The following is a 14,480-nucleotide window of genomic DNA, read 5'->3' as shown; positions in this document are numbered from 1 at the left end:
CTGAAATAAAATCATATATGCAGAACAGGCTAACTAAACATCGACATAAATCTCATTCATGAATGATCCAATTAATTTTATATGAAAAATGCAAATTAATTTTTTAAAATAGAAATGCGTAATGTGTGTGTGTCACATAAAAAGACTAAAACACGCAATAGCACATGACCTAAGTTAAACTGGCCAAAAATTTATATTCTTGCTTAATCTTTTAACCAAGTGTAAAAAGTTTGTACATGAAGTTTCTTCACAACTAAGCTAATTGTATAAAGAGGCTGATGATTTCACATCGTTTGCTTTAGCATCCCATAATGCATAAATGTTTAATCCATGTGCTTTGCGATATGGATTAAACAAGAATATAATTTCTTGGCAAATTTAATTTAATTTCTAACAGGTGAAATGACTTTCTACCTCTATCTCTAACCCAGAAAATTACTTTTACTAATCGTATATGGGAAATATATGATTTCTGCATTAATTCAACCATGGTATCTCTTCTGAGTCTGGCTCCCACTAATGAAATAATAATGTTTGTCTTTGGGCTTAATTTTAAGAAATAGAGCAGTTCTGCATGGTGCAGCCACGAATGTGCCAGATAGATTTTGATAGTGATCCATTTGGATCACTCAATGAGGTTTAGAGTGATTTTGTAGATCACTCAGAATTTTTGGAGAAAGAGGTACCTCAACCCACCTTAACAGTGCCTCAACAAAAGTTGAAACCGGGCTGGGTTATTATTATTAAGGGACTCAGAGACTCATCGAGGGAGGCCAAATACTACACACACACATGTGCGCGCACTAGTGTAAAATCATGTATAAAAGGAATTTAATATTAAAGCACCTTATATACCGATTTTACTAGTATGCTAAATTCCACTAAAAATACTTGTGCTTAAATAGAAAAATGTGATGTTAATTAAATTAGAAATAAATTTTTTGAAGTTATTGAGTATTGTGAAATCAAAAGGCTTGAATAAGAACAAAGGAAATTACATCAAAAGGCTTGAATAAGAATAATAGTCTAAGACATCAACTTCGGGAAGTTTCATGGAGGGAGGAATTGGAAAGCCAGAATATCATTAGTGCATGGGAGATTATGAAAGCAGCAATGGTAAGTTGTATACCACGAGTGAACAAGAGGACACAATTTGGAGTAAAGTGGATGACAAACAATATTAAACAGGAATTGCATGCGAAAAAGAGGCTGTGAAAGAGATATAAGGAGACAGGTGATGAGAAGATGCATGAAGAATATAAGACACAGGCCAGGAGAGTGACTAGTATGGTAAGGAAGGCGAAACTGGAATCTGAGAAAAGATTCGTCCTTAGATCCAAGGAAAATCCTAGGGAAATTTTTTAGATATGTGGTCAGTAGGAAGAGAAATGACTGTGGAAGAATGATATTGTGGGATAAAAATGGGAATAGAGTGACTGATGCAGAGGACATTAGTAGAATTGTTCAATGAACACTTTATTGGAGTATTTCATCCTGGAGGAGTCAGTTTTAATGCTAGAGGGATAGGGCAGATTCAAGGTTTAGAGGTACAGGAGAAGAGTGTTTCAAATACTGAGTACTCTGGATGTCAGTAAAGCTGTGGGACTGGATGGTATTTCACCACGATGGTATTTCATCCTACAGCCAGACTTTCATTGAAAGGCTTTTCAATGAAAGTCTCGCTGTAGGAAAGGTGCCCAGGGTATGGAAGGAAGGTAAGATAGTGCCATTGCATGAGGGCAGTAGCAGACTAGAAGTGTCTGATTATAGGCCAGTTTGTGTGTCATCAGTAGTTGTTAAGATCTTGGAGAAATTAGTGAGGGACTGTATACAGCATTGGGCAGATGAGGGTAATGTTATCTGTGAGAGTCAACATGGATTTGTGAAAGGGCACTCTTGTTTTAGCAATATGCTAGCCTTTTATGATAAAGTTACAAGAGCATTGGATGAGGGAAAGGCATATACTGCCATTTTCTTAGACTTAGCGAAGGCATTTGGCAGGGTGCCACATGATAAGCTGATATTTAAGTTGCAGCACATGGGTCTGGATGTCAGATTGGTCAACTGAATTCAGGATTGGTTGTCCGATAGGTATCAGAGAGTTGTGTATGGTGAGACAGTTTCAAGGAAGCAGAGGGAGGGTTACAAGTGGGGTCCCACAGGGCTCAGTACTGGGACCTATATTGTTTAACCTTTATATCAATGACATTGTCAGTGGATTGCAAGGGGATATTCAGTTGTTTGCAGATGATGCAAAGCTGGGAAGGATTATTAGTAATAGTGCAGATGCGGCAGCCCTGCAAAAGAATTTGAATAAGTTAGATAGATGGACAAATGAATGGGGGTGTCGGTTTACTGCAGCAAAATTTAAGGTCTTGAGGTTTGGGAAACATCGATGGGACACTGCATACTCTATGGGAGGAGTTATACTGGAGGAAGTAGGGGAGACGAGAGATCTGAGGTTGATGATTGATAGAAACCTGAAATTTAGGAGACAAATGTTTCCTTGCCGTGAAAGAGAAGGAACAGATGCTCGGAGACATTTGTCCAGCATCTACTAACAGCAATAACATAATTAAAGAGGAGAGTAATTCTGCTTGCGAGAATAAAGCTGAAAGGGAATCAAGCACACGTAAAGCAAGACTACTATCAAAAGGATAGTGAGGGAGAAGGAGAAAGATCAGTCAATGTTAATCAAGTGACTGATAATAAAACTAACATCACAAAATTAGTGGGGCTAACAAAAAAGTATGTTCTATAGTTAAACATGAAGTTGAACGACTACAACAGTCCATCATGGACTGTCTTGATGCTGTACTGAAACAGCTGGTGGCAGTAACAGAAAAGACCTCAGAATCAACTATACCTCAGACAGAGAGGACTAATGAGATAAGACAAGAAGTCGAAAGGCTACAACAGCCAATGATGGACCATCTTGATGCTGTTATGCAGAAGTTGGCAGCAGTAACAGCAAAGACCACCAAAGTATCTCTACCTCAATCAGAGAGAAATAATAAACAAGGAGACAGGAGGGAACCTTCCAGATGTTTTAGTTGCAATAAGATTGAGCACATCGCTCGCAACTGTTTTAGTAACAGGAGACCCTCCATGAGAAATAATAGAAATGAGTCAAGGTTTGTTCACACTTCTCAAAATAAATATGAAGGTATACCATGGAGGAGAGGAGAGGACAAAGGAATCATGAACAACAAAGAAAGTTGAAAATGACAATTAAGGGTAAGATACAAGGATTGCTTTGTGACATATTGATAGATACGGGTTCCCAGACCTTTGTCATAACAGGAGATTATTTTCAAGAAATAAAATTCCGTGTATGGCAAGGCATTTCTAATTTAAGGAGACCGATCAGATTATCGGGGTTATCAACATCCAATGTTTATGTGAACAAGAAAGTTAGAGTAAAAATATACTTACCTGAGTTTAATTTGTGTGTTTGGCAGGAGTTGTTGGTCCTCCCTAGGATATCTTGCCCACACATACAGATAATTTTAGGAACTAACTTTCTAGAGAAGTACAGAAGTTCTAGAAAGGAGATGTTCCTAATGGGAAATAAATGATTTCGTAGAGGGAACGAAGATATGAAGATAGAAATGAGAAATCTCATGAGGAAAGACGGCAGAGTAAAAGTAATGTCACGGCGACTGATAAAGTTAATGAAATGTCTCAAAATAACCAGATTGATTCTGAAATAGCTTCAATTTCTGAAGTGAATAATCAATCTGAGACATATCATATATCTAGCATCAAAATAGTAAGTGACCAAGACAAAACAGAAGAAAAATTAGGGGAGGATGGTCCGAGAATAATTGGAGTGAACTATATTGAGATAATTAATAAATCTAGGAGTTTCTATAACAGACGGAGGTGGAACAGGCACAGAAAATAGGAAGTTAATGTGCAATCTCAGCAGCAGTTTAATCATGCAAACTTCCTGTTTTTTTTTCATGCTTAGAAAAGCTATATGTGGTTTGTTATGTTGGAATTTAGCACCTGCTACAAAGGCTGCACACTTACTAACAGATATTGCAAGCTTTATGAACAAATTTATGGGAGAATTCATTAGGTCCAAGACACTAAAAGATAGCAGTGAAATTAGGTGTAATCGTAAGGATAAGGCACACATTGAATTGAGACACAAAGTAGGTCAGAGAGAGATACAAAGAAGGAAGTGAACAAGTTTGTGGTCAAATTTCCCTCCAGAAAATTTTAATGAAGTTGAAAAAAAATTTTCTAAAAAAAAAAAAGATTTTTTTGGGAGGGAGAAATCCTATGTAAAATCGTGTATGGAAGGAAATTTATGTAAAATGCCTCATGTACCGATTCTACTGGTCAACGAAATTCCACTAAAAATACTTGTGAAATATAAGTAAAATTTTTTGTTTAGTAAATTGGAAATATTATTTTGTGAATTACCGGATATTGTAACCGTCAAAAGTTATTGTAGAAGAACAAAGGAAAATAAGTAAAATAATTTGTGTCCCAGACAACGATAATTCCAGAACGGATTATCGTATTAAGTTATGACTTGGGGCAACTACCATCACGAAGGTCAACATTGCAAGGGGGTTTCCTGCCTTAATGCAACGACCGAAAATGTGGCGGGTACAGAACAACGTAATACCAGGGGACTACAACGTAAGCAAACCCAAGGTCATCAGAACCAGATAAATAGAGGGTTGCTACGTCGATATGGGGGTGTTCTAGAGTCGGTTCCAGAGTTGAGTTCAAGCGAGAGGCAACAAGGTCAGCGAGGGTCAAGGAGCTACCGAGGCACGATGTACGCTCTGGTAACAGAGTTTTGCTAAGCATCGGGGAAGATGATTCGTAATCACCATTGGAGACCTATTCCAGACGGTAGATGCCAGAAAAGAGACACAACTAAATTAAGTTGTTTTAGAAGAAATTAGATACTGGATTTCCATGCCGCATGTAGAAGTTCGCTAATAATATTTTTAATAATAACAATACAGAAGTTACTGTATTGTTATTGCCTGTGTGCACCTGCCTTTTTGTAAGTTGCTTTAGAAAATGGCAATGTGACATTGCCGAAATATCGGAAATATCAATTAAAGTATAATTTAATTTATATTCGGATCTACGTTGTTTCAATTCCCTAAGTTATTTAGAAATGCATAACCAACGTATAAGCCTGTCAACGAGAATTCGCTAATAATAATACGAGGAAATCTCAAAAATCACGGAGAAGGTACCCGAGTGCAATGCTAAAGTCGGATGGTAATAGAAAGAAGTGATTTCAGGGATCATTCAGAAAAGACCAGACATCTGTTAAGATCTTTCCATTGTTTTAGCTAGAGACAAAATTGTGACGGTGTTTTAAGGGAATTGTTTTATTATGATACTTGAGGACTTTAGGCCTAATGCTGACGTTTGCATAGTTTTGTTATATGTGAGAGAAAGCCTAGCTTAAATCTAAGGTGACATATTGTGTTTATTATTGTAGTATTACCTAAACCTGCATATATTTATGTGAGAATGATGTAAGTATAACTAAGTGTTAACAAAGATAAAAATATAGACATGTGGTCTTACTAGAATTGTTTACGTTGAGGGACTAAATGTAAACGTAGTTATGAGTTGTTATTTGAAGCATATAAGCTGATTTACTTGGAACTTAGTATTGACCTTTTGTACATTTTTTTTGATGATAAACAAATTGTTTTCCTGTTTAAATAACTTGCCTGATATCTATTTCCAATGCACTACTCGCTAATTCGAATCTGTCTGTCCTAAAGTTAGATTGGCACGACTAGATAAGAAATTATAAGTTGCTAGATTTAGTGACAGATAAGAGAAGAGTGTTCCGTGTGTTTTACTGCATTTTTCTTCTAAGGGAAATTCATTTCCTATCCACGAATTTTGGTGGCACTGCTAGATATCAAATAAATTTTCCAAAGTTCAGTTTAGAAAAACACCCGTAGGTCAGACAAAGAGATTGATTCCAGCCCGAGGCACTTTCTTTTTCTGTTAGCCTTGCATGCATGAGCTTTAATATTTACGGCCTTAAGATAAGAGTATAATCAAAGTTAAGGAGATTAGTTTAAATGAGATAACATAGAATTTTACAAAGGCGCAGCAGATGACATGATTTAAGGATTTGATTAGAACTGCATTCGATAAAGAATTAGTAAGATTTAATATAATAAATTAAAAATATCATAAATTTTACGATGGCACAGCCGCCAGGATTCTTGAATTCACATTGCTTGCACTCACAACATCCAATGACAATCCATTCCAATTACACACCACCCTCTGAGAGAAAAATCTAGTCCTCACCCCCTTCTTAGTGGCCTTCATTCTCAGCTTCCAAGGATGCCCTCTCGTCCTTTCCCCACTTTCCATAAATTGAAAAATTTCATCAATTGAATTATAACCCTTTCCATAATGCACAGCATTATACACATCCAAAACGGTGTGTGCTTTGCATTATGGGATTCAAAGGCAATTGATGTGAAGTATCAGTCTCTATATACAAGTAATTAGGTAGGGAAAGGCTTAGGTACCATTGATTATTCATAACAGAGCTTTATGATATAAACAACACTAAAGAGGATACATATATTAAACTTGCTAATATTTCGCTGGTTTTCTAACCAGCATCTTCAGAGCACAATTATAAGTGTGACAAGAACACAGCACTGACCTAAATAAATAAATATGGTAAACAATTCAAATTGTAACTAACACTGAACTAATGTCCTTATATGGCACCCTCCCCCCATGGACCAGATAACCATAACTGAATTTGGAAAAACCAGGGTACTGGGTCTTAAAATGACTTACCCAGATCTTTTGCAAATTAATGCACCCATAGAGTGCTTCATAGTATATGCATCATCATCAAATTCCTGCCATGTACCCACAAGGGGTATACAGGATATGACAGTACTACATGAAAAAATTATATCCTTACTAACTTCCTACCTACAATTTTCCTCCAAATCAGTCTGTTACTTGTCAACACTCCAACATTATCAGATCTTATATTTCTATCGTCTAAGGCACTTTGTACCGTATCAATCCACCTATATCTTGGTCTCCCTCTGGGTCGTTTTGCTGCCAACCTGGCAGAGAACACTTGTTTTGCTAATCTTTCCTCGCCCATTCTGTTTAGGTGACCATACCACCTAAGATTAGCTCTGCTAACGCATTCCTGGAAGCTGACAATGACAAGTTCTTTCCTAATATCCTCGTTTTTAATATGATATTGCCATTGATGCCATCTGTTCATGCCTATAATCTTTCTCAGGACTCTCATATGTGGTCTCTAGTCTTTGGTCAAATGTTTTACTTCTGACCCAGCTCTCAGATCCATAAGTTAAAACTGGTTTGAACACTGTCTTGTATATAGCTAATTTAGTGTTCCGACTAATTTCTCTCAATTGAATAAATTCTTATTCCATAAGAATTTATTCAATTGACTTCCCACCATACCAGCTTTGCTTATTCTGTTGTCTATTTCTATATTTAATTTACCATCTTCAATAAAAATCGAACCTAAGTAGCTGAAATGTTTTACTTGTTCCACAGGTTCTCCATTCACAACACAGTTGACATTTTCAATGATTCTGCCTATTTTCATTGTCTTTGTCTTTTTATTGACAACCTTCATACCATATCTATTACAACAGCTATTCAATTTAGTCAGGGAATCTTGCAGACTTGTAGCAGATTTATTTAGAAGTATAACATCATCTGCATAAAGCAAAGAGCTGACATTAACATCTCCAATTTTGATATCATGTTTAATACCACTTTCCTTCATAATATGATCCATATAGATAATGAATAACAGAGGGGATAATATACATCCTTGTCTCACACCAGATTTAACATTAAACCATCTTCCTATACTTCCTTCAATTCTAACTGCTGACTCACAACTCCAATAAAGACTAACATAGTATATGCTCATTCTAAAAATAGTCTCTCAGACCTTTATGGACTTCTTCCAAAATTCCATAAAGATGATGTTCTTTCTTATAGAGAAACTTGTGCCATAGTTTTATCAATTGTTTATACATAAATACAAGGTAAAGGTCATATTACCTTCACCTTGTGTTTAAATGTAAATAATTCATAAAAAGGATGTACCACTGACTTCTCTGTAATATCAATGTTTTCCTTCATGTAATCCTGTGTGAAGGAGTATCCAGAGAATGGTCTGCCAATCTCAAATTGCCATACACATGATCATGGATGTAATTTTTGTGTTCTTCAAGGCAGATGTATCTACCAGTCTGTCCAAAGTAGCCTAACTGCACTCATAAAGAACTTTAATACACTCCAGGATGCTAGAGGTGCATCATGCTGTTTCAGGAAATTTGACAAAGTAGACTAGATAATAAGTAAAAATTTTAATACTTTAGATTACTGAAATTCATGATGATCCTAAAATGTTTACAATATAAAAGAAAAAGGGTCTGCTCCATTGCCAAAAATTATTTAGCATTTTCTTTTACATTGTAAAATTTTTAAATTATAAGGAGTTAGCTAGAAAGGAGATCAATGCAGCCTGGAAGATATTCAAGAACTGTCTAGAAGCAATGTCTAAATGTATTCCAAGGGGGTCGGTAGATATGAAATGGATGAATGAAGAGATTAAGCACGTAATACAGAGAAAAAGACATTATGGAGGCAGCATAAGAGAAATGGTAATAATCAATTCACGAGGATTACAAAGAACAGGCAAGGAAGGTGACTCGGTTGGGAAGGGTAGCAAAAGTGAAGTATGAGCAGCAGTTAGCTTGTGAAGCCAAAAAGAATCCTAGGGAGTTCTTTTGATATATAGCCAACAAAAAAAAAAAAAAAAAAAAGAATGGTTATGGAAGGATGAAACTGATTTGGAGAAAATGGTATAAGAACAACTGCTGCAGAGGATATATTTCAGATACTTAATGAGAAGTTCATAAATGTCTTTAATTCTTGTGAATGTGACATCATAGAGAGTTTGTTAGCAGTAGTTTGAGAGTACGTGATGAAGAGGAGGAGAGACTGACTGTAAGTGAGCAAGAGGTATACAGGGAATTGAGCAAACTTGATGTTAATAAGGCTGTGGGAATTGATAATATATCACCACGTATTTTGAAGGAATGTGTCAAGGAGCTGACATCTGCCTTGACATATTTCTTTAATATGAGTCTAGCACTGAGTCGTGTTCCAAAGGAGTGGAAGGTGGGCAAGATTGTAGCACTTCATAAGGGAGATGATAGAACTCAAACATCAAATTATAGGCCCATGTGTCAGACGTTGTGGTTGAAGTGCTGGAGAGGCTGGTGAGAACCAGAACCAGATCCAGAATTCGGGTGACAACAATAGTATTATCTTTGTTGGATGGCATGGATTTGCAAAAGGGAGACCATGCTTTAGTAATCTACTTACTTATTACAATAAAGCAACAGCCTCACTGGACAGAAGAGAGGGATACACAGTAGTATACTTATTAGAAATATATACACGTTTGCACAAGAATAATGTTTAATTTGCCAAATATTTCGTTCTGAATATTACAGACCATCTTCAGTGGCTACATAGGAATAGTTTTATAAAACAAAGTGGAATACGAACAATTGATCATTCACACATAGAACGAGCCAAGTGATGTCATATCACTAAGTATTAGAAAAGTAAACATTTTTAAAGTCATAATTAAAGATATTAATTCAGAAATTCATATAATAATCTTAAATAACATTAGACTAATATAGGAAATTTACAAAAAAAAAAAAAAAAATTAACGTGTTATCCTGATTAAATAAACGTTCCCAAAATGTTTAATCAGACGAGCCAAAAGTAACTGTTCAATTTCTCATTTATTACAGAAAGAACTTTCAACTATCAAACATCACATAAAACTAAATGGCTTCTCCGAAAAGAGTACACAACATCTTTTCGATTCTTACAATCCAACACAGAACAGCAAAGATTCAATACGTCGAGTTCCCAATTCCTTACATTTCCGGGATTTCAGAACCAATTTCAAGAATTCTGGAGAAATATGATTTAACAGCCACTTATACTCCTATTAACAAATTATCCACCCATTTTCTCTTCATCTAATGCTCAACCTTGTCTCTACCTGGTGTGTATCAAGTTCCTTGTAATCTTTCCTACTTTGGACAAACTGGACGTTCTATAACAGAAAGAATTCAAGAGCATCAGTCATCAATTCAACACAACAAACCTGAGAAATCTGGATTAGCTCAGCATGGATTAGAAACAAGCCACAACATCCTTTGGTCCAAGACTCTCCTCCTACACAGATGTCGTTACAAATTTGAACGTTTATTTAAAGAAAGTGCGGAGGCCTTACTTCAACGTCCTAACTTGAATCGTAATGACTGTATATCTATATCAAAAATTTGGGAAAGTTTAATCAGGATAACACATTAATTTTTTTTTTTTGTAAATTTCCTATATTAGTCTAATGTTATTTAAGATTATATATGAATTTCTGAATTAATATCTTTAATTATGACTTTAAAAATGTTTACTCTTCTAATACTTAGCGATATGACATCACATGGCTCGTTTGATGTGTGAATGATCAATTGTTCATATTCCACTTTGTTTTTTAAAACTATTCCTATGTAGCCACTGAAGATGGTCTGTAATATTTAGACTGAAATATTTGGCAAATTAAACGTTATTCTTGTGCAAACGTGTATATATTTCTAATCATTATGTCACAAGTATCATTAAAAAATCAAGTAGTATACTTAGATTTTGCAAAGGCTTTTGATAAATTATTACATGATAAGTTGATAGTCAAACTAGAGCAGGTGGGGTTGGAAATTAGATTAGTACATTGGATCAGAGATTGGCTATCCGAAAGATATCGGCATATGTATATGGGGGAGCAATATTCCAGAAGAGGAAAGTCACTAGTGGTGTGCCTCAGGGATCCGTTTTAAGGCCACTGCTGTTTAACCTGTATGTTAATAATATTGGCAGAGATTTGGATGGGAATATTCAGCTGTTTGCAGATGATGCAAAGTTGGGAAGAACAAAGCAGATGTTGTGGCCTTAGAAGAATTGAATAGATTGAGTGAATGGGCATGGGAATGCCAGTTCAAGGTTGCGAAATGTAAAGTTTTCAAATTTGGGAAACAAAGATGGGATGCAGAATTTATGCTTGATGGGGATATATATATATATATATATATATATATATATTGTTAGAGGCGGAGGAAATAAGAGATCTTGGGGTGATGGTGAATAAGAATCTAAAATTTAGAGCACACGTTGGCAAAATTGTGAGGATAATACAATGAATTTTGGGAATGATGCAGAGGACACTGACTTGTAGAAACAAGGAGATTCTTGTTCCATTGTATAAGGCTATGATTAGGCAACAAACAGATTACTATGCACAGATTTGGTCACCTGGTTTTCAAAAGGGCAAAGAGATGTTGGAAAGGGTCCAGAGGTAATAACTGATTAAGGTAGTTTCTGATCTCTGGAAGGTCGAATACAAGGAAAGGTTCAGAAGATGCAATCTGCAGAGTCTAGTGGATAGGAGGAAGATTTAGTTCCTATCCTTTCCTCCTCTGTCCCTTAGGATGGGCTGAGCCCTTCTAATGAGAGATTGAGTATGTATTTTATGACTAGATCCGTTTGTATTCGTGGGGCCAGTTTGCCTGTTCAGGGGGATGAAAACCCTCTACCTCCATATAAGACTAGCCAACTAACCTTTAGTTGAAAGAGACCAGATAAAGGTTCCTCACATCTTGGACAGGAATCGAACCCAGGTCTTTCCAACCAAAGGGTTTCATCTATACTGACTGACTGAGCTATAGAGGCTCAATAGGAGGAAGAGAAGTGATACGATACAGACCTACAAGTTAGTATGGGGTTGTTATAGGATCAATGTTGAAGAGGATGGCAACCTTCAAATCCTTTTCAACATTTGCAACCATTATAGCAACCAGAACAAGACAAAGAAAAATCTCAATACAAGAAGACTTGGTGAAGTGTTTTTTTTTTTTTCCCCTTAACATTCAATAGCAACTTGAACTGTACAAGGTCAGAAGAAAATTGTAGTATAGCAGTTCTGAACTGTACAAATCCAGAAGAATCTTAGTACAGGAGGCCTTTAGCAGAGTTTATTGTAGTTTTTTTATTTAATTAATTTATTATTTTCTTTTTTTTATCACTAGAGGTCAAGCTAGGAAAAAGATTAATTAACAGCGTACATTTAATTTACCTTTATAGAGTGCAAGAGCATTTAGCTTGGTTTCCTATACACATGTATCCTTCGGATGATGATCTCAATACAGGGGTCGAAACGTCAAGTGTAATTATATTAATAATAAGTAAAATAATCATTTCAACACGTGTGTTTTGTGTCCCTAAATTCGAAAATATGAATTGATACAATCATATTTGTGTAAATTTGGATATTTGGTAAAAGCTGCAGCAGACTCAAGGAAAAGCCTCTCAAATTTAAATTTGATTCAATGAAGTAAGGAAGTTTTTTTGCAGCAGATCCTGTGCTGGGTATCCAGAACATGGTCTGCTAATCCTGAGTGATCACAGTTGCAGAAACAGATATAATCCTGGTGCTCTGCTAACATTTTTTGACTGTCTGGCCATGGTATGATTAGATGCAGCTGCAGGATACCTGATACACTCCATGTAAATCTAGTGGTTGCAGCTGATCTGTTGGGAAGGTGGGGAGATATCAGATAAGGGTTGCTAAGTTTTAAAAGAGGTAAACCGTGAGTAGACATATCGGTACACAATAAATAACGGAAAAAACTCACGTAGAAAGATTATTTATTAGTATAATTTTCGCCTGTGTGTCACAGGCATCCTCAGTACATTAAGCTCAAAATTAAACACTAACTGACAATTCCAAAAAGCGCCACCTAAGTAGCTGGTGTAAGATAACTCAAAAGGTCAATAACTTTCCTAAAAAAAAAAATTAATATAATAAAAAGTTAGGAAAGATTAGCTGATTTGTAAAGTACTATCTCCCATAAAGGGGACAGACGTAAGCCGTCGGATCTGTTTAAGTTAGGAGAATGAAGTAGAGTTTCACATGTTTCTTTATAAAGGCGTTCCATGAGAAACTGACTTTTGTGAAGAACTCGTCTTTCTCCAATGAACTCTGTGTCTAGTGAAGATGGCATGTTCAGAAAGTCCAGACTTTTCAGGTTTAAAGTATTCAATATAAGATTGGTGTTCTTCTAGCCGAATAGAGGCAGATCTTCCCGTTTGTCCAAAATAAGATAATCCACAAGAGCATGGAATCTGGTAGACACCTGGATGATTAAGATGTAGAAGCTTGTCCTTAGGAGAAGTGAGAAAGGTGGAGATTTTTCTAAACGGTCGAAAGGCAACAAAAATATTCAGTGGTTTTAAAACTTTTGCTATATGTTCACTGATGCCTTGTACATAAGGGATAGTAATGCGCATTATTTCCTCTGTGTTTGAAGAGGAAGACATATTAAAACTACTCAAAGTTCTTTCAATGAAGCAATTCTTATAACCATTAGATAGAAAGGAAGAAGTTATGTATTGTAGTTCTTTCTGTAAAAGATCGTCTGTAGAACAAAAGGAGTGGGCCCGATGAACCAGTGTTTTAATAGTTCCTGCCTTTTGACTGGGATGGTGATGAGATTCCGCATGGATATAATGGCCTGTATGAGTCTTCTTTCTATAAACTGAGAAATGTAGGTTACCATCTGGTTGGCGAAGAATTAGAAGATCTAAAAAGGCTAACTGCTTATTTGATTCTATTTCTAGGGTAAACTTAATCCTAGGATGAAATGCGTTTAACTTAGTGAGAAATTGTTGAAGTTCATCAGAAGAGCCATTCCATACAGCAAAAATGTCATCGACATATCTGAACCAATGCGTAGGTCTGGGAGAAATATTGTCAAAGATACGTTGTTCAAAATGTTCCATAAAGAAATTGGAGATAGCAGGAGAAAGAGGATTACCCATTGCTGTTCCTTCAATTTGTTGATACAACTTATTTTTAAAGGAAAAATAACCAGAATTTATTACAAAATCAAATACGTTTACAATGTCCGAAGGAAATTCCTGTTGTAGTAATTCAATACTTTCCGAAAGAGGCACATTTGTAAATAAAGAAACAACATCTAAACTGATCATGATATCACAAACGTCCAAATGAAGATCTGAAATTTTATTTTTGAAATCCAAAGTATTTTTTATATAAGTATCAGTTCTTCTAGTTGAAGAGGAGAGTAAATTAGATAAAAATTTTGAGATTTTGTAAGTGGGGCACCCTATACAATCTACGACTGGTCTCAACGGAATGCCTGGTTTATGAACTTTCGGAAGACCATACAATCCAGGTGGACGACCGAAGAAGGTTTTAAGTTTTTTCTTTTGATCTTCATTCCATGTAGATACATTATCTATAAGAGAATTAAGTCTCTTCAATTGACTCCGGGTAGGATCCGATG

General features: G+C 35.8%; 1 protein-coding gene across 2 annotated transcripts in view; it reads right to left on the bottom strand.

Moving 5' to 3' along the window:
- The window catches only part of LOC150095289 (deoxyribonuclease TATDN1-like), a 336,553-nt gene that overhangs the window by 299,090 nt on the left and 22,983 nt on the right, over positions 1-14,480 (bottom strand). The window lies entirely within an intron of this gene.

Source organism: Typopeltis vanoorti, chromosome 20, assembly GCF_054136105.1.
Source record: "Typopeltis vanoorti isolate ZY-2024b chromosome 20, IOZ_Tvanoo_1.0, whole genome shotgun sequence".
NCBI lineage: Eukaryota > Metazoa > Arthropoda > Arachnida > Uropygi > Thelyphonidae > Typopeltis > Typopeltis vanoorti.
Note: the sequence above shows the minus strand (reverse complement) of the source record. Positions and strands in the feature narration are given on the sequence as shown.